This window comes from Symsagittifera roscoffensis, chromosome 6, assembly GCF_963678635.1.
Source record: "Symsagittifera roscoffensis chromosome 6, txSymRosc1.1, whole genome shotgun sequence".
Taxonomy (NCBI): Eukaryota; Metazoa; Xenacoelomorpha; order Acoela; family Convolutidae; genus Symsagittifera; species Symsagittifera roscoffensis.
The window spans coordinates 29,856,819-29,881,797 of NC_087067.1; the positions used below are offsets into that span (position 1 = coordinate 29,856,819).

Here is a 24,979-nt window from a genome sequence, read left to right on the forward strand (position 1 = left end):
TCCTTACCGCGTTAGAAACTTCTTGATGTTCTTTCGTCTAGAGGAATTGTTTAATTTTATGACTTAAATTTCTGAACGGCGATGAGAGAGTCGCTAAGTTAGGTATGACTGTGTTGAACTGGTTGATTAGTCACATTAGTGATCTAATGTCTATAATGCTTGTTCGGATTTTGAAATTTTTAATTGCGTCGGTTTTGTGTGTTAGGGGTTTCGTTGTAAGGTTGTTTAATATAAAACCTAGCCATTGAAACTCGTTTGTCAAAAACTTGCAAATTTTCCCACTTTATGGATAAGTTTTTGTTGTCCAGTATTTTCAAGGCTTTTGAAACAGTTTTGCTGTCATCACAGGCTGTTCCAACAGTAGCTAAACTATATTGTCTAGGTAACAGTGTGTGTTTGCTGTTTTTCCCACTAACATGTCCATAATACGTTGAAATTCCTTAAAAAAACAATTTTTCTAAATGGCCATCTTTTAAAAGTTGGTCGACGCATAATTTCCTTTTTGGGAGTAAATGAATTGGGATTTGTTTCCCCTTTATCTGGTTTGGTTTTAGTCTATGAAGTAAGTGTTTACTTAAAAAGTTTTCGATATACCTTTTCTTTAATTCGATATACCTATTCGATATTTGGGGGTTGCTTAAGAAAAAGTTTTTTGAGCTCATACTGTTGGGCGTTTTCCGCAGTTGATTTAGTGAGTTCATCTGATTCTAATTGGTTTTCATATTGTGTTGCCGTTTTGCATAATTGAACAGGGTGTGTTTGTCTGCTTGATGGAGCGGGAAGTTGTGAACCTTTGATACCCAAGTTAGGTAGATTATCAATTCTCAATAAAATTATTTCAGCTCCCTCTGTAATGAATAGTTTCTTCTGATTGGTAGCTGACCAGCTATTGGACTGGATTTTACTCTCTATTACGTTCATGATGCTGACAAATCCTTGTTAAGCTCGTTTTGTGGTTTGATCTGCTGGCTCTGTTTTTATGGAGCGGTTTTTGATCTTAACTTCGTGTAACATTTTTTTTGATAAATGATGCTGGACTGGCCGAGCAGATCTGCATTTTTGTTTTGCATGGGTTATTATCTCCTAATGATAATTTAAATGTTTTCTTTGTTTCTCGGCCTTCCTGAGAGAGTACTGTTCGAATGCGGTTCTCTACTCTGTTCCTTGTGTTGTTGATTTTGCTTAAATCATCAACTGCCAGTATTCTAAAGTCGCCTAAGTTGACCTGAAATTCTGATTCGGCATGGGTGTATTGGCGTTGGCTTGCTCCTTCAACCTCTGTAATAGTTTGTTCAATTATATTCGTTTGAACTTGTTGTCTTCCTGTGCTCTCCCAGTGTTTTGCGAAGTGTCCTTCTCGTCCGCATTTGTTATTTGTTGTTTTTCTGGCTGGACATACTGAGAGGTGTCTTTTCTTAATTAGTTGGCCACAATTCCGGCACTTCTGTGTTTCTGATATGTTTAAGGTTGATTTGTTTCTGACACTCGTGTTTCTATACGAAAAATATGCAGCTGGAGTTTCTACATACTGATGTATTTGGGTTCTTTTTTCGTGAACTAAGACGTAAGCTAGGACGTTTTCGGGAGTTAATTATTTCATTTATAGTTTCTATTGTATCTCTACTTTTCTCATGTTTGTTATGAAAACGTACCTCACCAGACCTGCATCTAAATCACATAAACTACACTTATTTGCAAGCTCCATTAGAATTTTGTGAAATTTTTCTAGGTTTTCTTTGTGTTTTTGGCGTCTGCTAAAAAATATGAAGCACTCAAATCTAAGGTTGGTTCCCGATGTAAATGTTGTTTTGAGCAACTGCCAAAGTTCAGCAAAACTTTACCCACATATCCAGAATCTTTTTCCCTGGGTTTTTTACGAGCGAAACATTTTGGCGCTCTCTGCCTAGTGCTAGGTAGAATTGAGATTTCAGTTTCTTAGCAAAATCTCCAATTTTTAGTACGTTGAACTTGTTAATGTCTTCTATTCTGCGGCTTTTTACTTCTTCGTTATAGATGTTAGGCAGTGATGTGTATCTCGCTTTTCCATTTTGTCGCCGCGTAGCATCTCGGTAGTTCTCGGCTGGATGTTCTGGGATCGAAGCATGTAGAGGTTGACCTTATGGTGGGTTGATGATACCGTCAATATCTACGGAGTTTTTTGCTATGATGGTGAGGTGAAACTTATCTGCCCATTTTTCTCTTTCTTGAGGGATTTCGTTTGTTGAATGATTCCCGAGGAAATCCAATCATCATGAATTCGAATTGGCTGACTGGGCCATAAAATGTCTAAGTTAGACAACTAAAGTACGCGGGTTATATCAGTGTAAGATAATATGAGCTTTCCAACTAAAACTACATTTTAAAATTAGACTAAAACGAAGCTAAAAGATTAGTGGAATTCAATCGGTCAGGTTTAAACGGTAACTTAGCTAACAAACAAACAATGGCTGTCCAAAAGATACATCGCTTTTGGCAGTTACTAAAACATTGACGTAACAGCCATACCACAGAGTGGTTGCAAAGCAGCACTGCATGAATTTTAAATCAAGTAATTTACGTATTTCAGCTGGTCCATGACAACGAAGGAAATTTTATGCGAACAGAGCGAAAGAAACTACGCGTTCAACAACATCATCATCATGATCATCATCATCATCATCATCATCATCATCTGTTTAACATTTAGAATGAAGTTTTTACATTCTCTTAACGAACTGAAAACTCTCATGATGCCATAGAAAACTTAAGTACGAACAAAATCGATTTTTTTAAACTTAAGTTTTAGTTTTGCTAACTTTTTTTCAATTAATCTACGAACCAATTTTTACCTGCTTTTAAATATATTAACATCCTTTCAAAGTTATTGTAAAAACCAATTGAGCTCTTTAACGATTTATTTTTAAAAACAACTTACTGCTGGACTATTTCGTTGTTTTTGACGAAGCGATTCATCGAAAACAATTACAGATACCCAATTTCGCTATGTAGTTTTGAGTTCACATAAACATCAAAGTAAGATAGCCAAAAACTAAATTAAAAAGTGTCGGTAAAGTCAACGAAACCGAAAAATAAAAGATTAATTTGAAATATTTCTTGAATTGATGGAAATTAGTTAACGGGAAAAATAATCTGGAAACTAAAAAAATTTGTTCAAAGGAAAACATATGAAAAATGATTCAAACATAAAATTCATTCCGATAAACTTCTTTGAAATTTTTGTATAGTTATTGTAGACACTTTGTTAAAATTATGCCTGATTAAGAAAATAAACTGGACCAATAACTTGTTTTATTTTTTATTTTTCGGGAAACTCAGGAAACAAGACATTCACGTTTGTTTGCCTATATGCCATTTAAATATTCGCTTCTAAGTTTCAATTTAGATAAATATCAGTTGAGAGTTTTTGTTGTCCTATAACATAGCCAAGAACCAATTGGAAAACTGTCAGTGAAGTCAGGACGAAAAAAAATAGATTTTTTCAAATGAAAACTTTTCTGAAATTGGGTTACTAAGAAAAAACAAAGGTTTTTCGTATTTAAGATTTTAAAAGTCTTTTATTGATGAGATGATTTTGAAATATTTAACCCGAAATCAGAGAGCTGGCAAAAACCAATTATAACATGATTTTTTTTCTGAAAAATAAACAGAAAAAACCGTGCAACATCTATGAAATTCTCAATTTTTCCAAAGTCACTCTATAGCAAAATGCTCTGAAATCAATTATATGCCATTTACTAGGACCTTCAAAATAGTTTTAATGAAATGAATTGTTTATCCTTTGTATGAAGGCACATAAACCTTCAATTTCAAAAGAATTGGAATGACCTGATTGAAAACAGATTTTGTATTCAACAAGTTTTAAACAAAAATGATCTTTGCTGAGCTAACAAAACTAAAATAGGAAAATTAATCAATGGATAGTTTAAAATAAATATATATATCTTCTAAATTTGGTACGGTTAATTTTGTTTTTTTTTCGTGACGATTCCGTTTTTCTATTAAAACACGTACTTGCAGCCGGTTTTTGAAAGCCGATAATCATTTTTATGTGTATTTAAAATGACACATTTCAAATGAGTTAAGACTCACGTCATTAACCAAAACTTAGATGCGTCACAGAGTGCAGTTGTCTAAGCCATGTCTGCATAAAAGTTTAATGAGAGTTGGTCGGTACCCGTGTACACTTATGTTTTCAAACGGTTCATCTGACTAATCTCAAAAGCAATAAAGCAACTTTTGCTCATATCGGCGCATCTAATTCAAAGGATGACTGATTCAAAAAGATATTGGGAAAAGAACCAACAGAAAGGAAGCTTCTGGAAACGGAGAAAAACATTTTACTAAGCGCTCATTGCTGGTTGAATGCTTAGTAATTTTATCCTAAATTATAAGTCTCACCTTAGATCGTCAAATTGTCTTGACAAAAATTAGAGTAGAAACAATAGTTAGAAAAGGTATGAATTAATTAGTTGGTTAGATACAGAGCACTGGGTTATTAGATTATATAAATGAATCGAACAGCTTAAAGAAATATACCTATGAGGGGAGGTTGAGCTAATCTTATTTTGTTCATCAATATTTTATCTTCTTACTAAGGTCGGTGGCTGATTAGTATGTATGGTTGCCCTTGATGTTTGTCCAAGTCAGCACTTCTGGTTGGGTCGTCTGAATCGTCTTGCCGTAGTCCTTTGGGTACTTGTAGTCCAGACTTCCTCGGGGGTGCGTATCTCGAGTATCTCGATTTATAATTTTTCAAATCAAACTTAAACTGAGAATTTATTCTCTTTTTTTAAATGAAAAGGGCTAGATTAATTTTAGTGTTAGGGCAGAAAAGAAAAATTATTTATTTTTAAAAGATTTGACTGAAGAGAAATGACTTGCTGCTGACTGAGCAAAATGAAACACTGAAGATTTCAGGCCAGTCCTTTTGCTCGTAAGCATAAACCGGCGGCTGATTCAATCTTTAATTATTCAGGTTTCACCTGCTCCTTTGTTCTCCCTTTTTAATAAGGGAATTTTCAACTAGTTTTTTTTTGATTTTTTCAAATCAAATATCTTCAACTTATTAGTCCCCTTTGATAAAAACCGCAGCCTTCAGTTTGTCTTATTAAAAATTCATATTACTCTCTCTGATGCATCATATTGCAGGTGCACCTCTGCTTAATCAAAGCAAGGAGAATTTCAGTGCAGCCGGCAAGACTGCTAAATATTTATCCAGTTTGTTTCAAGTTAAGTTAAAAGGGACGTATTAATAATCGCCGCCCTTTTAAAATATTGAGCATGAAAAAATGAGAAAAATTGGACAAGTATTTAAAAAGGAGTGGATTTTCAAAACAAGATTTTATAGTCCTAATAAGAGTAAATCAGTCAATATCTGATTTAGTGAAAAGAGGCTTTAATTTAAATGGCACGCTCCAATTTAGAATTGGGTCGTTAAATAAACAATTAAGACAATGGTCTTTTGTTTGTGTGTGTAGTATTTCGCAATACTACAACTCACCCCTTTTTTTAGAAAATTAAGCTGTTCGATTCTTACAGTTACCATGGTGAAAATTTAAACACTTTAATGGTTAAATACTATAGTTATAAAATTTAAAGAGAACATCAAACGAAAAAGTTATAAGGATAAGTTAGGTTTTATCTAGAGCTTCCTTCCGGATTCAAGCTCCACATTGTACGATCTGAGGATCGCTATCTTCCTCTGTGAAGCCTCAAGTTTTTGTTGCAACTTCACGATTTTCTTCTTTTTAATTTTGTTTTTGATTCGTAGTCTGCTCATTCCGTCCGTAAGTTGTTGAATGTCGTCCTGTTCTTCCTGTCTGTTTTTTATATGGTTCGGAAAAGCAGTTATTCCTTCGAACGGGATGGTGACTTGCGTGCCTCCTGCCTTGAGGATGTAGCCGTGTTCCTCCCTCTTCTTTAATTTCCAGAAGTTGTTTTCGTTCTTTATAACCCCTTCTGGCTGGGTTATAAAGTCGATAGGCATCATCGCCTTTTCCATTGTCGTTGAGTTAACGACTTCAATGAACGATGGCAGTTTCCATCTGTTAAAATTTTCCTTTATTGAGTACTTTAAACTCGTTATATATTTTGGATTTTCCGTATCCAATTTGATTTCTCTGCACTTCTGCAGCTCCAATCTTTGGGTTAAACTGGGAAAGTTGCGAGGGTTCTTATTTAACCCGTCGTCTATTGACAAAGATTGAACTGCTAGAGGTTTCCGTTGTTTCTTCCTGAGGGGCAGCTTTCTTTTGAACTCCTCTGGTGCTGGGTCTGCGTTTCTGCAATTCCAGTTTAAAATTGGGTCGTATTCCATTTTGCTAAACATCAATATAAAATGACCAAATATTCAAAATCCCGAATTACATTCGGATATTAAGGCTAATTATCAAATGTTTGAACGATGAAGGACAAAGTGTAAAATTGTATATATATATAAAAGGTGGAAAATATAATCTTGTGGTTTCACACAAACCCACCACGGAAAACAAATGAAGAAAGACGATCACGGTGTTTATTAACCACAGGAATACAAATCAAGAAAGACGATCATGGTGTTTATTAACCACAGGAAAACAAATCAAGAAAGACGATCATGGTGTTTATTAACCACAGGAATAAAGCACTTTACAACACTGAGTTAAGCTCAGATATTAAACTTATGTAGTTAAAGCAAAAAATGGAAATTTGGGCATTAATTAACCCCTAATCTTAAATGTATGTCCACCTGGGGTCATCCACAGGCTTACCATGGGGTCTTCAATAAATTTTACAGCTATAAACTTTGAGTAATGAATTACTAGATGCAAATATTAACAAATAGAAAATTTTAAAAGTACTAAGGCAGGTATAAACAAATATAATAGTTCATATTACAGCATTTTTGTCATAACCAGGATTTTGTGTTTCATTTTTTTTATAAGAATGAGAAAAGATTTGAAACAGAGTCAAATCAAAATGAAGTATCAAAAAGGAACATAGAATAGACAAATTGTAAACTGTATAATATTCAAAAAGATAAGTGGATTAGTTTTCTTCGGTTTTAATCCCCTTTACCAATCCATGTTCACATCTTTAGTACAAAAAAGTTGTGCGGAACTTTATGATGCAAAAATTTAACTTAAGCAATCTTAATGATGATGCGGTGCAATTTTCAAAGTGTTTCTTCTGACAGTTTGTTGTATTTAAGGGTTTAAATGCCTGCATATTGTGGATTTTGAACTACCGAATTGATATTTTGGCCAAATTGTGAGGAGCGAATCATAAGAGTCTCAAGAGCTGCAAACAGCCACCAACAAGCATTTGCATTGTTGAAAGAATATGGTACCATAATTTTAAAAAGGCTACATGAAGCCACCAACAAATGCTGGCATAAATCTGCGGCGGGTCGGGTCGAAAAACATTGTTCGCCCATTTTATGATAAAGAATATTGGTGAAAATTTTACTCAATGTGTTGAGAAGAAAGGAGGTGATATTTCCCTTTTTGATGAATTTCTTCTAGTTTGCATTTTGTAACTTGAAAACTACAAAGATAAAAATAATGTCATCGGTCCCTTCTTGGGCCCTAAGAGGAATCCGATGGTGCAAATTAACTTCGCAGAATGGGTTTGTTACAATTTTACATTGGCTAGATCTTTTATCAAAGGTTTCACTCTATTAATTCTCGTTATTGTACGTAGGGTAATTTGTCATTCCCTTAAGTGTAATACTGAATTTTCAGTTAATAAAACCGCCTGAAAATGAAATTAATATAGACTCGTAAAACTGAAATATTTGAAACTCCTGGCCTTTTGCAATTTTTTTTCCAAATATGTTGAAGTCGAAAAACTTTTTTTGTCTGAGCCATTGGGTTCCGATCCCTCTATCTTTTTTTGATTTTGAGGATGGTCCAAAACTGTTAGCGTACTTGACTGTTTTCGATCTCGGTTAAGAATTAAATCCGTGTTCATGCATTTTGGCATAACCTTTTGGGTGTCATACAGAACAGCTATTCATTGTAGTACATTTGTAGGATAATATTTGTAATCTAATTTTTTAGTAATTTTAAACAAAGTTTACTGCCCAGTATACAAAACGCTAGGTGAATTTCACAAACTTAAAGCGTTATAAAATCTTTAATGAAAACTTCACATTTATAAATATTTCAAAACAGGAAGAAATGGGTTTATTTTATTTCTATGTTTTCAAACGTTTGGCCTATTACACCTTTGTTTATATTTACTTTTGATTCTCTGGAATTTTTAAGTACGATAGGCATTGACTTAATTTCATTCCTACACTAAGTGCTTTTTGCATTAATTCCTTTTTGTTCTAAGGACTTATCAATTCTAAACGATGTTCCTGCTTTGAAAACTATGCCTGCTGGAGAAATTGAAATTACGCGGGATGATTGTGGTGCAATAGTTATTTTTTTATCGAGAAGTACATTTTGATAAAAGCTTAGATATGGATAACTTTTGCTTCTTATAATACTGATAGGAACTGTTAAATCTGGGTACTTTTTTAATTCTAAGTTTAAATTTGGAAAGTTTATTGATTTAATGTTGTGAAAAATGAAATCCATTCCTAATATATTTAGATCGCATCCGTTCTCGGCTGAAATCCATGCTTTGATTTTTACCGGATTATCAGTGTTTGTACCAAAAGTTGAGTCAAAATTGGTATAACCTATAAGTTTAAGCTTTTCTCCATTAACAGCAACTGTGTTTGATCTAGATTTATTCAGCTGTAGAGGCTGTATTTTACAATATTGTTCATAACTGTCAAAATTAATAAGTGAACATGTTGCTCCAGTGTCTAGTAGAAATTGGGTTTCCAGACCGTTATTTTTATTTTTGTCTCCGACGGGATGTTGGTATAAGTTAATCTATAATTGTATTTTTGGTTCGGACGGAGACTGATCTAGTTTAAATTAACAAGTTCACACTCATTATCGGTATAGTCTCCTGGAATGTTATCATCACTAAAGTTGTGGATCTGGTAAGGTGAATGACAATCGTTATTTTCGTTGAAGGATTTTTCACTGTTCGAATTGTCACGCGGTTGAGAACTTTCATTGAAGTTTGACAAATGCTTGAATTCTTGTTGGGGATTTATGTCATTGAATTTGTTGTCTACTCTTGACCTATTCTTACTATAGTTATGGTGACTTCTGTTTGAATTCTCTCTTAATTGAAGCGAGTTATAATTTTGCTCCTGTTGATCGTTATATTTAAAGCAATGGCTTATCGTGTGGCCTGACATGCAACACCAGTTGCAAAACATTGGGTTGTTTTGTTTGTTTCTATGCTCATGTGGATTATAGGCTGCGTTTATTTTATGATCCTTCATTAGTCCTGTTAACTCTTTCAGTTGATTCTTTATTCCCTCTATTTCCAATTTATTTTCTATGCTACTAGATGCTGTTCCGATAAATTCACTACTTATTGCAAAACTTAAGTCTTTTGTAGCAATATGATCTTTTAATTGTTGCCAAGTTGCGGGTGGATTCTCAATTAGGAATTGATGAGCCTTTTGTTTCAAGCCTGGCGGGCTTAAGCCGCGTACAAAGAATTCCATTTTCTTTGCTGTTCTTTGATCATCATTAAAAGTTGGATTAGGCCATCCACGGTCTACTGCGGTGCTTAATCTATGTATGTAGCTTTTAATGAATTCATCAGGTTGTCTTTTTATGTTTTCTGCTTCTATTCGTCTCCTATATTTATCCTTATCATCAGTGAATCTATCTATGAATTGATCTCTTATATCATTCCAAGGTAAGTTTGCTGCTAATCCCTGATACCATTGAGCGGCTGGACCTCTTAATATTGAACCAAATAAGGCTCTTTGTCTGTTATCATATGCGTCTTGTTCGTCACCTGCATCTCCTGGTCTAGTGCCTAGGGAAAATGCTATCTTTTTCTCTACTATATCAAGAAAATCTCTTGCATCTTCATTCGGGTCTAAGCCGGTAAACTTTTCGAGAGCTAAATCTGGGTATGCTACTACATTTGCCATTTTTGTTTAATTCACTCAATGTTTTGTTAACAATATATAAAGGGTTTTGGATGTGTTGTGTACTGATCAATTGTTCGGACTGAAATAATTGTATTTAAGTTACAATGAAGTTTGCTGGGTTCAATGAATACGAATTTTTGTTAGATAGATCAATAGTGCTATGGGGCTGATTAAGCTTTTTTAAGATGGAAGTTACCTTTGGGGTATTGCTGCTGGAAAGAATGGTTAATTCGTGAATATTTTTGTGTGGGTGTTTGGACAAAATTGTGATTTGATCTTTTTGGATATTGGTGATATACCAAATAATTTTTGTGGATTTATTTTTCAATTTTAGTTTTAATTTAAATGCTGTTGTATTTACTTGATAAAAGTTGGTCATAGCATTTTACATCCTTTTAGGGACATAAATATTTATCTAGGGAATGATAAACAATATGAAAAATATTTAAATTTTTCTTATGAACTTGTTATTATTTTTAATTTTTGTTAAGGAAAATTTTGTGTTTTTAATTAAAAATGATTAAAATGCAAGTAGTTTTGTGCTTGGGTATATTATGATATCAGAAAGCAATCGGGAGTGAAGCAATTAATCGCTCTTCCGGTATACAAATTATGTTATTTGGTATTTTTATTTGCTGAAGAATTGTGTCAATTTCTGGAGTATATCGACGAAAGAAGACGTATAATTCGTTTTTATCTTCGTTAGGGTGTTTTGCTAATATACTAATATGATCTTTTTCAGTGTTAGTGATATACCATATGATATTAGAGACTTTATTTCCTAATTTGAGTTTTAAATTTGTTGTACTGACGTCAATTTTAAAATGTGTTGACATTAATTTTTACGATGTTTGTTTTCTTTTTCTTAAGCAAAGTTGTACTACTTAAATAGTATGTTTTAAAGTAATGAAAACCTCTTAGGAATTATTGAATATTAACAAAGGTTATTAATAATAAGATAAGAAAATAAAAAAATTTCTTTGGAAAAAAATTTTTCTAAAATTTTTTCTAAGTTTTTCAAGTTTTTTATTCGCTGAAAGTTTAACTGAAACCTGAAACTTTGTTCAAGTGAAGTTTTGTTGATGCTATGGTATGGTTAACAATATAACTATATGCCTTTATTGGTTATTATTGGTTCAAAACTTAATTTTTTTGTTAAAAATTTAAAGAAAATTTTTTGACTGAAACGATAATCTGAAACCTGAAACTATGGTAGCTGAAGTTGAGTTTTTTTTTTAATCTTAAAATTTTCTATACGCTTTATTATATCTGGTTTTTGCTTTATCTTGCAAAAAAATTCGAGAAAACCGAATCTTTTGATATCTTGAACTTAGTTTTTGAAAACTCAAACCTAAAACTCTTAAACTCTCTCAAACTCGGTGCATGAAAATAAAAAAATGGTTTTTGATAGCTGGCTTAGTGTAAATTAGAATTTTGAACAGGTTTGTAACTTCAAAATCAAAAATTTGTTTGCGGAAACCTAAGTTTTTGGGGCTGAAACTATGATTTCTAGAACTGAAACTATGCTTTGACCACTTGGTTTTAGAGTTTTGAGATTGAAAATTTAGGTTGGTCTCCCTGATATATTTCTATTCCAGCAATAAAATTGCCAAAAAGATGAAAATTTTAGCCTAAAACGACGATTTTAGTTTTCTGAAACTATAAGTTTGAGGGCTCAAACTAACACCTTCTAGAAGTTTTTTGAGTTTAAAAATTTGTTAGTGCATTAAAGATTCTTATTATCTTTCAATATTTCACAAAAATTTTTCTCGGGAAGCAAGATTTTTGGTTCTGAAACCAAAAACACCAATTCTGAAACGTACGTTTCAGCCTTAGGAACCAACATTTAAAATTGGTTTGGTGGGTTTTAACACCGTTAGTTTTCTTTAGAAAGTCAAAATTCGGCGTTCGGAGCTCAATTTTGAGACCAAAAACTCAATTTTTGTGTTCTGAAACCTGAAACTAACAAAAACGTACCATTTAAGACCAGGTGTTTGACTTATGGTATCCAAATTTGGGTTTGACTAGTTCAATTTTTGCTGTTTTACCCGAATCCGTTTACAGAAACTTGAAATTTTGACCGGAAACTATACTTATTTTAACTGAAACGTTTGGACCTATAACTGAAACCTAGACTGAAACCAAAAATTTTGGCTGGTAAAAATCAATTTTTTAGTGCTTATGCTATCATATGAAACCTATTTTATCAATATAAAGTGGATGTGTCAGTGTTTTAAACTTAGTTTTTGTTGTGAAACCTGATATTTTTGTGCTGAAACTAAAACTTGGTGTTTGGTGTTATGTGGTTAACGTTTAAGATTGGTTTTAGTGCGTAATCTTATTGTTTATTAGGTGTATATTTAAACTGTGTTAAAAAAAACTAATAATTTATTAAAAAACACCCAAATCCGTTCCTTCCTTCGTGGTTTTTGTTATTTTCTTCCTTAGTTTCAGTAATTGGTAGTTTTACTGATGGATGATTTAGGTTTAAGTTATGTTAAGGTGGATAGAATTAAAATTAGTTTAAGAAAAAATGAGGATAAGCCTCGAGAAATGATGAAGGATTAGAATAAATAGCAACAAGCGTGGATGATTTGAGATAATGTGATGAAGAATTCAATTTATCATACAATTTAGGGTACTCTTAGATCGCACATATGACCACTTAACCCCCTCGAAAAAATAAATGAAGATATTTAATAAGTTTTTGAGCACTTTAGTTTAATACAGAATTTCGTTAATTTTAGTGATGATAACTTTAAACTGAAGTTTCGGCAAAACTTTAGTGGATTACTGGACAAAACGTGTATATCTTACTAGCGGACTTAGGCAGAGAACGATTCTTTCAGAAATTTTATATATTATTATAATAATAGATAATAGTTAAGTTCATGAGCTAATATCAGTTAGAAAGCCGTCTAATAGACCTCGAGATGGAGGGATATCGTGGGCGACTGCTAGCGCAGGGGATGCATTTCGCAAGAACCCTACCAGGAATATCTGTCAAGTAGAAGACAATGAAATTGTGTTTCTATCGAAAGATACCCATTGTCTCTGGCTTTTTGAGGTTGAAAACTAATCTGACAAATACTCACAGATCCTAAGAATATTATATTTTTTGAAATTTAAAAGCTGTTTCTAGTTTGTTGGAAAAAGAATTTCTTAAGGAGTAGTTCTCTGCTGCGGTCGCACCAGTTTTACTAAGCGCTCATTGCTGGTTGAATGCTTAGTAATTTTATCCTAAATTATAAGTCTCACCTTAGATCGTCAAATTGTCTTGACAAAAATTAGAGTAGAAACAATAGTTAGAAAAGGTATGAATTAATTAGTTGGTTAGATACAGAGCACTGGGTTATTAGATTATATAAATGAATCGAACAGCTTAAAGAAATATACCTATGAGGGGAGGTTGAGCTAATCTTATTTTGTTCATCAATATTTTATCTTCTTACTAAGGTCGGTGGCTGATTAGTATGTATGGTTGCCCTTGATGTTTGTCCAAGTCAGCACTTCTGGTTGGGTCGTCTGAATCGTCTTGCCGTAGTCCTTTGGGTACTTGTAGTCCAGACTTCCTCGGGGGTGCGTATCTCGAGTATCTCGATTTATAATTTTTCAAATCAAACTTAAACTGAGAATTTATTCTCTTTTTTTAAATGAAAAGGGCTAGATTAATTTTAGTGTTAGGGCAGAAAAGAAAAATTATTTATTTTTAAAAGATTTGACTGAAGAGAAATGACTTGCTGCTGACTGAGCAAAATGAAACACTGAAGATTTCAGGCCAGTCCTTTTGCTCGTAAGCATAAACCGGCGGCTGATTCAATCTTTAATTATTCAGGTTTCACCTGCTCCTTTGTTCTCCCTTTTTAATAAGGGAATTTTCAACTAGTTTTTTTTTGATTTTTTCAAATCAAATATCTTCAACTTATTAGTCCCCTTTGATAAAAACCGCAGCCTTCAGTTTGTCTTATTAAAAATTCATATTACTCTCTCTGATGCATCATATTGCAGGTGCACCTCTGCTTAATCAAAGCAAGGAGAATTTCAGTGCAGCCGGCAAGACTGCTAAATATTTATCCAGTTTGTTTCAAGTTAAGTTAAAAGGGACGTATTAATAATCGCCGCCCTTTTAAAATATTGAGCATGAAAAAATGAGAAAAATTGGACAAGTATTTAAAAAGGAGTGGATTTTCAAAACAAGATTTTATAGTCCTAATAAGAGTAAATCAGTCAATATCTGATTTAGTGAAAAGAGGCTTTAATTTAAATGGCACGCTCCAATTTAGAATTGGGTCGTTAAATAAACAATTAAGACAATGGTCTTTTGTTTGTGTGTGTAGTATTTCGCAATAATACAACATTTCAAAGAAAACAATCGAAAAACAATTCGAAAACTAAATTCATGACGATAAAATCGGTTGAACTTCTTCAGTAGTTACGATAGAGATTTTCTTATAAATAAAGCCCGATAACGAAAAAAATGGATCAATAAGAATTTTGAAAGTGGATCAATAATAGTTTTATTTTTATTTATTCAAACAACAGTTCATTCACAGTTTTTGCCTTTACGCCATTAGCGTTTTCGCCTCTGCTGAAAATCAGAAGAGAAAATAAATTATCTTCCTCTAAGCAAATTATTTTGAATTGAAATTGTGCAGAAATAAAAATTTAAACCGCAAAAATCAAATTCCCGCATGATTTTTCAGATCGTTTTTCATACCCAAACAAAAACCTGAAAGAACTGTCTTCTATTCGTTAATCGACACTGAAAAATAAAATTCATTCCAATCAGATTTCATAAAGTTTTATGACCCAAGATAAAATTTTGGATTCATTACGAGGCCAAGCTTTACACTGGATGAGCGCACCATTTGATGTTTGAATAGAGTGGAATAGAGAGACAAGTCATTACACTTATTAAAAATTTTTGTCGTAACGATCAATGCAAATGAAAAGACAAAGATAGCGTTCAAAAAAAAAAGAAATTTTTTCAATGTGTTTTTTTAACCGTAATAACAGATAAAAATCAGTTTCGGAAAGTTTTTGTTGTATGTAAGAATTTTCAGATAGTGCTTATCATGTATGCATTTCGTTAAACAAAAAAACCCGAATTACAAAATCTGATTTTTTTAATGAGTCACCCAGTTATACGTAATAAACGATTTGAAATTTTTTGGAGAAAAGAAAAAATCAACTTTGGCGAATCATTTCATATGGTTGCGGATGTAATGTGTGTGGGATCCCTGTTTATATTGACAAAATTTTTAGTAATCAGCAAAAAAACCTTATAAATACATTGGTTTGTGCAGTAGACTAATGAAGCTAAACGAGTTGCTTGGCCTACGAGATTTCATTATTTTACTCTGCAACAGGAAAGTATGTAGGAAAGTATTTGTGTGAAAGTATTTTTAAATAACCATGAAAATATTTTTGGCAAATTTTTTTCTTATCTTACAATTTTTTGCCAGATAGTTCCCTACCTTATAACATTCTTAGAGCCTTTTTGGTAAGAAATGTGAAAAACTTATAAGAAAAGTTCTACGACAGCCACTTTGGCGCAGCCCGGTTAAAAAAACTAAGCAGATTTTTTTTTCAACTTCGACCGCTCCTACTTGGTTTGTTCTGAACATTTTGAAGTATGGTTTAATTTAGTTCATCGTTTGTTGGAACGATGACAGTTCGTCGCATTTATTAAATTCAAGATTCCGTGCCTAGTAGTTTAAAAATTGCAACGTTTTTAGTTTCCCAGTTTTTTGTGAATTCAAATTAATGAAAATGAAGATAAAACGTAACAAGTCACAAAGTCGATTATAGAAAATCGCATCAATCGATTATAGAAAAATTTGCTCAAAAATTTGTTTTTTTTGCCATTTGCCCGATGTAATTATTAATCTGCTTTTGTATAAAATTGAAATTGAAAAAATAGTTTATCGCCCGTAGAGCTTTTAATTTTTTTTTCTGTAGAGGAAAAACAAAAAAAAATATGGACTCGTTCCTCGTCTCTTAGAAAGCGAAATCAGTTTTGAAACAAAGTCATCCATTCCTTTTAGCAACTTGATTTCACTATGACTTCAAAACAATACATAAGTCAAATCGCAAAACAAATCCAGTTTGAGCTTGATTACTTTTTTAGAGTCTTTCTAACCATGAAAATGCAAGAGAAGAAAAGATGTGTTTTTATTTTATTCATTTAGACTAAAAATTTTAGTTTTGTAGTGAATTCATTTCGTCATGAGTTTAAGAATCAGAAAACTGCGGGCTAAAATCTAGTAGAAAATTCAACTTGCCAAAGTCGTTGATTGTCGATATAAAAAAATCAGGTTGAGTGCATGATATGAGTGAGTTTCCAATGACGAAATTGAGTGAGAATATTTCACGACTTATTTCTTGTGTGAGAAATTTTAGATCAAAACCTTTCAGGTCAAAATTTATTTGCAAGCCTTCGGCAAAATAATTTCATTCCAATAAAAGCAGTGCAAAAACAGCATTTTTATAAAAGTACTCAAGGCCATTAACAGTTTGAAAATTTGATTCTAACGATTAACTTGGGTGCGGTGGATTTGAGGAAAATGATTTTTAGTAGATTTTTGAGGTTTTATAGATTGACTGTTCATGTTCATATTAATTTGAAATTAAAACTAGAAACAATTAAAAAGACAAATCCCTAGTAAATTCTCTTTAATTGTCGTTAGTAGAATCAATATAGTCGTTTTTAACTCATTTGTAGTTTTTCTAAGGACAACCGTTACAATTTTTTTGCAAAGAAGAATTACAAGTTTTACAGTTTAAGACATAACAGAAGAGAGAAAGCGGTAATTTGTCAATCATTCAAAAATAAAAATGTGAAGAAAAAAGAACAGCATTATGTAACCAGACAAGCTTTATCAAGTATTTGTCATAAAAATATTCTCACACTATGGATTATCAAATTGCTCTGTTTTATACTGGGTTTAATTTGTAAAATTTTCTTAATCAAAAATTAAACAAACCTTATTTTACTTGACAAGAACAGAAACAGATAAAATGTTATGGAATCAAAACATAGTCAGCATAAGTTGAAATAAGAAATTGTCATTGAACTTGATAAACATTTTTTTCGGGTTTCGAAGAAAAAATACATCTTTTTTTAGAGTTTTTTACATTTCAAGGTTTTTTCGGATCTTTTCCATAAAGCAAAAAGCAGGAAAATGTCCTAGCTTGGTTGACACTTTACAGAAACAAAAAAGAGCAAAATTACTTCCTTCTTGTATTGAGCATCATTTTACAAATTTGTGTTAGTTGTCAGAACAAGTGTATCAGACTTTTTATTGTTGTATATTTTACAGATATCATTCTCTTTGAAAATGAGACCGTTTTAAAATGAAATGAAATGACCCGAGTAAAAAAATACAACAATCAAAACGAAACGAGACGCTTCTGAAACGAGGCAGTTTGTTGAAAAGTTAAAATTCTAGAGCATGCTCTATGGAAAACAGTCACTACTTCATTTTCAGCCTGAAAGCACAATTTTAAATTCAAAAACGAAGCCAAATAGCAATGAAATTCAAAAGTTTTTAGAAAAAAAAACTTGTTCATACTATGTCTTGTAGCAACGGCGGTAACACAACAGATAGTAAATGAATTACAAAACCTATTTGATGTCTCAGCTTCAAAAAAAATTTTCCTTCAAAGCATAGATTAGCTGTCCCATTGTTAGCTGTCTCATTGAGCAAATAATGGTTCTTAAAGAATCAAATAGCAGAGAAATGTTCAAGTTAAATATTAAATTGCCCACAAATTTTTTCAAAGATTTCAGTGAGATCAATTAGATGCAGGGGCCGATTTAGGGGGGGGGGGGTTCCGGACGCTTCCCTCCCCCCCCCCTCAGGGATTCGACCCCCTGCCGACCCAAAGGGTCCCCTCTTTGGTACTTTTTAAAAAATCCATTTTTTGCCGACCGACCCTAAAATTTTTCTAAAGGCGCCTTGGGCGCCAATATATACTAACTTTGAGGGGGAACGCGCGCCAAAAAAAACACGGATTTTTTTGTCAAAATTTTTCAAAAAGGTCCTAAAAACGGCTTTTGACCTGTTTTTTCAAAAATTTGCATGCAGCGCAGAAAATTTGGCCAAAACAACGACTTTTTAGTGCTTTAGAAGAGCTCGGAAAATCAATTTGCTCGACCTAAAAAAAAGAAAAGATCGTCAAAATTTTTGAAAATCCGCTCCCCCCCCCTCGAAAAAAATCCTAGATCCGCCCCCTGATTAGATGCTTAATCTAAAATTTGCAATAAGTTATCTTCATTTATAAACAGATATATAGAACCAAGTTTCTTTTCCAATATTTTCAAATTTCAACAATAGTTTTTTGCACTGAGTGGTTCCAATAACAGTTGCGAAAACTACTGGCCAATATCTCCTCTGCCAGTTTTTTGGATAGTTTTTGAAACTTTTTCAGTGGTACAGAATTATCATTTTGTGAAAAGAACGAGTTATATCACTTCAGAAGTTTGGTCCTTAATGCAAGCACTTAAAGTAGTTGTAATAGCTGCTGCACATTTAAGATCTTCGAATGAATTTGATCACGTGAGTCACATTTTTTTTTCAATACTGTTTAAATATGAGCTCAGAGATCCAACTCTTCCAAAATCTGTCGATTTCCTACTTGAATGATGGAGTACAATACGACAGAAATTCAATTGCCCACTTTTCAAGCTGGTATGAGCTACCTAGGTCAGTACTTGCTACCTGTTTAATCTTTTTCCAAATGTCATGCCATTAGATGAACATAACTATTTTCGCAGATGATATTGTTTATAAGAGACATTGAAAGAATTTATTTGTCATTACATGATACTAATCGAGATGGAGGAAAACAAGTCAACACTGAACGCAACACTGACAAGTCTAAAACCATAGTTCAATAAAAAAACAAGTAACTACAGTTCTGAAAAACGCTTCGGCAAACCAAAAAAAAATATTTCGATATTCGGTAAAAGAATTGATTAAATTTCACAGATAAAACTCCTGCTGAAAAAAAAATTGTTTCAATTAGCGGCATCGCCCTGTCAAAGTAAATTACTTTTATTTTACCAACCCAAGCAGAATTATTTAGGTCCTCCGTATATTCTGTCTTTCAATATGATGTTATAGTCTCTACCGAGGCAAGTTAAATTTCAATACACAAAAAGTGTAAAGAAACAAAATCAAATTGTCAGAATATTACTTACAAAACGAAAAACCTGTAACCAGAATTTGAAAAAATTAACGCAAAAATCCGTCAAATTGCAGCTACGCACAAAACTGAAATTCGCATGTGCAGACCTTTAGATTTGTATGAAAAGATTGATAAGAGTTTGGCCTGCGTCCTTTTACTGAGAACAGATATGCATTTTACATTCGCGTCATGAACATTGTCTATTTTTTTTAATATACCAGTATTATACTGCCGTTCTTAGAACCATTTGACCAGTGTTAGACTGTTATTCAACAGCAGCGCAACTACTCGATGTAGCTAGAAAAAGAAGTTCATTCTCACCATAGCGTATCGCATTACATGATATTTAGGATTCCAACTTTATGTGCATTACCCTATAACTTGTTGTTCAAGTACGTTTCACGAATTCAAGGATACTTGCGCTCGGGATTATTTTTTTTCTCAGACAGATTTCGACTTTTTATTTAGCCATCTTTGACGGAATTTTTTTCATCATTGAAAAAGTATTGTTGTCTTGAGCTTAAACTTCAAAATTTTTTACCTGTGGTCTTTATTTATAAGGTTATGGGTGTTTAAGAGTTGCCATTTTGAACAATTAGGGACAATTAGCGCGCGATATACTTCGCGCTATTAACGCGTAAGTAGAGATTAAGTCCGTTTTAGATATCGTTCCAAATAGAATGAAAGAAAGTTATTTGCAATTAATGATTTGTTAAGCAGTATTTCAAAAGACACGGTAATATTTCAAAATATAGTATTTCAACTAGTAGTATTTCAAAATAGTCCGATTTTTTTAATTCTTCCAAAGTTGTATTCCTTGTTAAATAATCAATATTTATTCTCAGACCCATTTTTCCGAAACCCAAAAAAGTGTGTCGCCATACAGGCTGGCCGATTAAAATGTCCTGCTTGGTAAAGCAGCTTTAAAGGCGAGAAGCACCCGTTCCTTTTGGAGCCTAACAAGAACGCAAAGAAAAAGAACACTTGCAAATCAAAACTGAATTGAAAAAGCCGTTTGATATTAAAACTAAAAAAAACTAAAAATTAGACCACTGAAATTTTTCGAAAGATCAAAAGATGAAAAAGATAACAAATGAAGATTCGAATGAGACAAAGGTACTTTGAACCCTTCTTGCTTTACAATTGGACCTGTCTGGACTCTTGATACTTTTTAACTCCAACTCTCATTTCCACCCGCTCAGTCGTGTTAACTTTTTCCAGATTAATTTTAACTGTTTCTTTTATTTTTTTTAAACCAGAAAAAAACAAAATTGGCAACACAAATCTAGAAGAACTGAAGACCCAATACTCTGAGAGACAATTGGTAGACAAGTCAATAGATAGCAGTCTAGAAGCGGTATACAGGCAACTCAAGTGTTAGTTAAAAAGTAGAAAATAGGCGTTGACACCAGACCTGTTGGTACTAAAGACAGTTGTTCATTAATTGTCTAAATCATTTCTATTTAACTATTCATTATACAAATTTACGTTTTCTTCCGAATATGGTTTCTACTAAAACTTATGTCAATAAAATTGACGCTTTTAGGTGAGACTTGCTAGTTAAGCTAGATTTTTAAACAATCAACCAGCAATGTACGCTTAGTAAAACTGGTGCGACCGAAGCAGAGAACTAGTCCTTAAGAAATTCCTTTTCCCAAAAAACTCGATTCAGCTTTTAAAAATCAACAAAGTATTAAATTTAGGATCTGTGGGTATTTTTCAGATTAGTTTTCAATTTTAAAAAGGCAAAGACAATGCGTGTTTTTCGATAGAAAAACAATTTACTTGTCTTCTGCTTGACAAAAACTCCTAGTAGGGTTCATGCGAAATGTACCCCTACGTTAACATCACCCAAGATATTCCTCCATCTCGAGGTTATATTAGATGGATTTCTACTGACATTAGCTCTTGAACTTAACCATTAACTATTATGATAAAATTATATGAAATTTCTTAAATAAGCGTTCTTTGCCTGAGTATGCTAGCTGGATTTACGCTTTTTGTCCAGTAATCCACTAATTACATGCTGAAACTTCAGTTTAAATTTGTTATCACTAAGTTTGGCTAAATCCTTATTCATCCAAATTGCTCAAAAACTTGTTAAATATCTTTGTTGTCCTATATGCAAACTAAAAGTACCCTAATTAAAATAGTAAAATGATTTTTTCATCACATATCCAATCTTTCACGCTTGATGCTTTTTATTCTAATGCTTCATCCTTTGCTGAGGTTTGTTTTCAACTTTCCTAAAATATTTTGTGCTCACTTACCTTAACGTAACTTAAAACTAAACCATTCTAATAAAAGTAGCATTCACTGAAACTAGGGAAAAAACAACGGAAAGTAAAACGGAAGGAATATTTTTAAGTGTTTTTTACTAAATTAATGGATTTTTATGACACATTTTAGATATACAGTGAATGAACCATTTAAAAAAACACACTAAAACCAATTTTACCCGTCAACCACATATCAGCAAACACCAGGTTTTGGTTTTAGCGCCAAAATATTAGGTTTACAACAAAAATTTAAGCTAAAACACTCACACATCCACTTTATATTGATAAATAGGTTTCATATGATAGCTTAAGCACTAGAAAAATATTTTTTTTACTAACCAAAATTGTGGGTTTCAGTCTACGTTTTAGTTATAGGGCCAAACGTTTCAGCCAAAACAAGTTTAATTTCCGGTAAAAGCTTTAAGTTTTGGTAAACGGATTCGGGTAAAACAGCACAAGTTGAAAGAGTAAAAGATACCATAAGTCACAAACGTTGTTTTAAATGGTAAGTTTTCACAATTTTTAGCTTCATAACACAACAATTTAGTTTTTGGTCTCAAAAATGAGCTCCGAACGTCGAAGTTTGGCTTTTTAAAGTAAACTAACAGTGGTGAAACCCACCAAACTAGTTTTAGAACTTGAGGCTAAATCGTATGTTCCAGAATAGGTGTTGTTTGTTTCAGCATGAAAAATCTTGCGTTAAAAGTCAAAATTTAGTAAAATTTAGGTAAATACTAGTATTTTTAAATGCTTTAAATGCACTAACTGAAAGGGGTTAAATTGAGCCCTCTAACTTATGGTTTCGTTCGACTAAAACTGACGCTTTAGGCTAAAAATTTCCTTCTACAGACATAAATAAGAAACACCAACGAAGTTTATTAATTTCAAAACTCTTAAACCTAGTAATCATCCCAAAATTTCAGTAAAAGAAATCATAATTTAAGCCCAAGAACTTATTTTTCCGCAAAAATTTTTGTAATCATGATGTAAAAAACCAGTTCATAGGTCAAAATTACGCTACACCAGCTATCAAAAACCAACGTAAGTTTTTTTGTTTCAGATTTCAAAACTAGATTTACGGTATTAAAATATTAGTTTTTCTCAAAACTGTTTTCATGATAGGGGTGGAATAGATTTTCTAAAGCCTTTGGAAACCCTCAAATATCAATTAACTCAACTTCAGCGACCATAAATTCAGGTTTCAGATTTTGATTTCGGTCAAAAAAATGGTTCTGAAATCAGTAAAAACCTCAAAAATTAGATACCTAATTTGCTTATCAAAAACAAGGCGTCAGTAATTTTCAAAAAAAATAAAGTTTCAGGTTTCAAACAAGGGTCTCAGCCTACAAATAATTTTAAAAAATCAAAAGAAAAATTAACAAATTTTTTCAATTTTTCTTTTTTTTTGCGTTTCATTTTTAGTAAAACTTTGATTAAAAATAAAAAATCCTATGAAGCTTTCAATACCCTATTACACAGTTAACAAAAAATCAATTTCATTAAAAAAAATCGCCATCAAAAATTAAAGTCAACACATTTGAAAATTGACCTCGGCACAAAAAATTAAAAATCAAAATTAAGAAGCGAAGTCTCCAATATCAAATGGTATACCACTAACACTGAAGCATCTGGGAACGACCATATTAAAATTTATCAAAACGACCAAACGAAAAAAAACACGAATCTTACGTTCGTTTTTGACAATACACTCGAGAAAAAAAACAAAAAAAGATTCAAAACTTTTTCTCAATAAAATCTAAACTACCAAAATTATAAGTAATAAATTGATCATAATATAAGATTCGTTATCTTTGAAAAACAATCATTCAATGTATTGTTCATGATTAGGTAAATCTTTATGTCTGCGAAAAGATTTAAAATAGTATGACTAATTTTTAACAATAAAAACAACAGCATTTTGTTTTAAACTAGAGAAAATAGAATCCACAAAAGTTATTAGATATTTTACCATCATCCAAAGGATCAAGTCACCATTTTGTCCAAACATTCAAACAAGAATAATCATCAATTAACCGTTCTTTCTGCAGCAATACCCCAGAAAAAATTTCTAATCTAAAAGAGCTTAACCAACCTCATTGCACTATTGATACTTAAAATATTTTCTTTAAGCCCAATATAGTTGAGAAAAAAAATTAATTTCACAAAACACTCGACTAGCAGGCACAGGTGTTGATCAAGACGCATATGATAACAGAAAATGAGCTTTGTTCGGTTCGAGACTTAAAAGTCTAGCTGTTCAATGGTATCAATGATTGGCAGCAGGTTTGCCTTGGAAAGTTAAAAGATACTAGTTTAAAAAAAAATCTCCAACGATAAGGTTAAATAAAGAAGACGAATAGAAGCAATAAACATCAAACAAACAACCTGACCAATTTATCAAAAGTTACATTACATACATAGATAAAATACCGCAGTAGATTGTCAATGGTCTAATCTGATTTTGAATGGTGATCAAAGAACAGCTAAAAAAATTCAATTTTTGTGAATTTCAATTCTCAAAACATTAAATTGATAGATTTTTCAAGTTCTAAGTTAGAATTAAAAAATACCAAGAGGTAAAAAGAACTTAATCTTCGATATTTCGTTCTGGTTTAATTCTAACTCAATATCTTCTGTTTTTTATTCAATAAATGAAACAAGACTTGCATGTTATGACAGAAATAATGTCAAATACCATGTTTTTGTCTAGTTAAACCCAAGAAAAGCGTAAAACTGTACGCCTTCCAAATTACAAGACGGAAAAACTATCCATATCAATGCTTTCAATAAAATGTAGTTTTCAATCAAAACATAACTATTGCACAAAAAATTGATAAGTCCTTGACCAAAACGGCATTAATGAGTATAACGGTATTCTTGAATAAATGTCGCTAATCAAAAAATTTTTTGCGTGCTTAAGTTGCTGTTTACTATTCAAGCATTTGCGAAAAGCATAAAACTTGCTTTAAAAAATTCTCAAACAGTGAAATGATTTTACAAAAAAAACCATTTAACTCACCTGATATACTACAGTGAGTGGCAGTTCTGTATAACACTCGAAGGAATATGACAAAACATCATAAAAACATATTAAAACCTTAACCGAGATCAAAAACAGTCAAGTACGCCAACATTTTTGGGCCATCCTCAAAATCAAATAAAAATCGAATGATTGGAACCCAGTGGCTGTGTTTAAAAAAATTCCGAATTCAAAATAATTGCAGAAGAAATTGCAAAAACATAGGAGTGAAAATAGTTTTAGAAGTCTATAATCATATCAAACTCAGCCAAATTTATCATTGAAAATTTAGTATAACACTTAAGTGAATGCAAAAATACCCTATTTACAAAAACGATAATTAGTAGAGTGAAATATTTGATTAAAGAACTATTCAATGTAACGTTGTAACAAAATGATTCTGCGAAGTTAGATAGCACCATGGGTTTCCTCTTAACGCCGATGACATTAATTACGAACTGCGTTGTTTCTAAGTTACAAAACGAAAAATAG

The 24,979-nt window shown here is 32.3% G+C and overlaps 1 protein-coding gene across 1 annotated transcript in view; it reads right to left on the reverse strand.

Moving 5' to 3' along the window:
- Nucleotides 1–12,704, reverse strand: part of LOC134847732 (transducin beta-like protein 2) — a 343,894-nt gene extending 331,190 nt beyond the window's left edge. Inside the window, exon 1 of the mRNA XM_063864926.1 lies at nucleotides 12,691–12,704. The gene's annotated coding sequence lies outside the window, so the exon portion shown is untranslated. The remainder of the gene's footprint in view (nucleotides 1–12,690) is intronic.
- Between the last annotated feature and the right edge of the window lie 12,275 nt (nucleotides 12,705–24,979).